This window comes from Tupaia chinensis, unplaced genomic scaffold (assembly GCF_000334495.1).
Source record: "Tupaia chinensis unplaced genomic scaffold, TupChi_1.0 Scaffold000207_1, whole genome shotgun sequence".
NCBI classification, from domain to species: Eukaryota; Metazoa; Chordata; class Mammalia; order Scandentia; family Tupaiidae; genus Tupaia; species Tupaia belangeri.
The window spans coordinates 1,160,974-1,163,939 of NW_006159682.1; positions in this window are offsets into that span (position 1 = coordinate 1,160,974).

Below are 2,966 nucleotides of genomic sequence, written 5' to 3' on the forward strand. Positions count from 1 at the left end.
ACGATCCATTCTATGGATGGATGTCAGTCACTCTCTTTCAATTACCATTGTTGTCCTCACTCAATAATCTCATCAACACAGTGGCCATAATGGAGGGGATGGAGGTTATTCACGGTCTTGACAATATGGAATTCCACTTTCTAAGTCCACTCAATAGTCCACATGACTATCACTATGTCTGAATGTCCAACCTGTCAGCATTAGAGACCAACACTGGTTCTGTGGTAGGCAGTTAGTCATGGGTGGGCAGCTCCAAGAGAAAAGCAAAAGACTCACCTAGCCCCGAGTGCCAGGAGGATGAGGCAATTTGCCATCTTCCTTGGGGCCTGAGGGAAGCATACAGGGATGATTGGTAGATTTTTCTCTTATCAGAAAGACCCAAGCAAGCATTTTGGTCAACACCCTAATCCCCAAGTAAGCATTTTGGTCAACGCCCTAATTCTCACTAGGACAATAAATTAATTAGGCAGTCTAATTAAACAACCTGGCTCACACTGGGCATGCGCAATAAGGTAATCAAATTCCTCATTCCTTACCTGTGAGAAAAGTGCGCAAGCCCAGGAGAAAACGGGTGGATTCAAATTCAAACGAAGGACAGGTAATATGACAGACCTCCCACCAATAAATATTCATGATCACCTCCGGTAATAAAAGTAACGATTAACCAGTCAGTATCAAATGCAGTTGCCATCTGGCAATCTGCCTGCCCAAGAGCCTTTTGGGTGTACTTTCCTTTCTTTCCTATTAAATCTTTTCTACCTACTTCATTTGTGGTTGCAGTTTCATTTTGTGCCTAGGGACAGATCTCTAATTTTAGTGATCTGGACCCAAAGAACCAAGGACTTCACAACGCAGCTCGACATTCTCCCATCTGTTAACAGTTCTCCCTCATATATACAATTTCTTTATCCACTCATCTCTCAATAGACACTTTGGTGGTTTCCATATTTTGGCTATTGTGAACAACACTTCAATGAACATGAGAATGCAAATATTTTTCTGAGATGTGATTCCATTTCCTTTGGTTATATACTCAGTAGAGGGATCATGTGGTAGTTCTATTTTTAATTTCTTTTACGAACCTCCATACTGTTTTCCATTGTGGCCACACCAATCTATAGTCCTATGAACAACATGTAAGAGTTCCTTTTTCTTTGAATTCTTGCCAACCACTGTTATTTCTTGTCTTATTGATAAAAACCCATCTTAACAGCTATGAGAAGATATCTCATTGTGGTTTTGATTTGTATGTCCCTAATATTAGTGATGTTGAACACCTTTCCATGTACCTTTGGCCATTTTAATGTATCCTTTTTAAAAAATGTCTATTTAGGTCTTTTGGCATATATTTATTTATTTATTTTTGAGAGAGATTTTTTCCCTATAGGGTGTGTGCACTCGGTGGAGAGACAGAGAGACAGACAGTGAGAAATCACCACCCATAGGGAATGGCCACACTGCAATTCCTTCTCCTTTACTTTCCTCTTGGGATCTTGGGCACATATGCACACATACCTCGTGTGTTTTAAGCTGCCGGGTCTGGGGCTCGAACTGTGGTAGACTATGTGGGAGTCCAGCAATGCAATCACTATGCTACCTGCTGGTCCCAGCACCCATTTTTAAAAATTTTTTTTTTTGAGAGATTTTTGCTATAGGGCTTGTGCGCTTGCCAGAAAGACAGAGAGAGACAGACAGAGAGATAGAAAGCGAGAAATCACCCCCCAGGGAGGATGGCCATGCTGCAATCCCTTCTCCTCCGTTCTCCTCTCAGGATCCTGGGCATGCACACACATGCGCCTGGCGTAAGTTTAAGCCACCAGGTCCGGGACTTGAACCACAGTCAACTACATGGGAGTCCAGCAACATAGCCATTACATCAACTGCTGGTCCCTTTTTTTCTTTTTTAACTAGAGAATCACAGCACTCCAACACTCATATTTTTTTAGAATTATTTTATTTAACCTTATTTATTTATTTGTTTTTAACCAGAGAGGGACAGAGTGAGAGAAAAAGAGGGAAAGTGAGAAAGCAAGCCGCCAGGTCCAAGACTTGAACTGTGGTCAGCCATGTGGGAGCCCAGTGCCTTCAACCACCACACCGCCTGCTGGCCCCACAACACCCTTTTTTTTTTTGGAGAGGTTTTCGCTACAGGGCGCGTGTACTTGCCAGACAGACAGAGAGAGACATAGAGACAGAAAGCGAGAAATCACCCCCCAGGGGGGAGGGTCACGCCACAATCCCTTCTCCTCCATTCTCCTCTCGGGGTCTTGGGCACGCACGCACACGTGCCCAGCGTGAGTTTTAAGCCACCAGGTCCGGGACGCGAACCTCGGTTGACTATGTGGGAGTCCAGTGACATAGCCATTACGCTAACTGCTGGTTCCCATCACAACACCCTTTTTAAAAATCAGGTTCTTTGTGGGTTTTTTTGTTTGTTTGTTTTGCAATGGAATTTTGTGAGTCCTTAATATATTTTGGATACTAACCCCTTATCAGCTATATGCCTTACAAATATTTTTTTCCCAATCTGTATGCTGCCCTTTCATTCTGTTATTTCCTTTGCTGTGTAAAACTTTTTACTTTGATTTAGCCCCATTTGTTTTCTTTTGCTTTTGTCGCCTGTGCCTTTGGTGTCCATACAAAAAATAATTGCCAAGAAAAATACTAAGAACTGTTCCCAGGCAGCAGGTGGTGTGGTTGTTAAGGCACTGGACTCCCACATGGTCGACTGCAGTTTGAGTCCTGGACCTCATGGCTTGAAACTCAGGTGAGTGTGTGTGCATGCCTGAAATCCTGAGAGGAGAATGAAGAAGGGATTGCAGCATGGCAATCCCTCCTGGAGGGTGATTTAGAAGGGGTTGCAGTGTGGCCATCCCCCCTGGAGGGTGATTTCTTGCTTTATGTTTCTCTATCTCTCTAGCGAATATCCGTACCTTACAGCAAAAATAAATAAATATATATATATA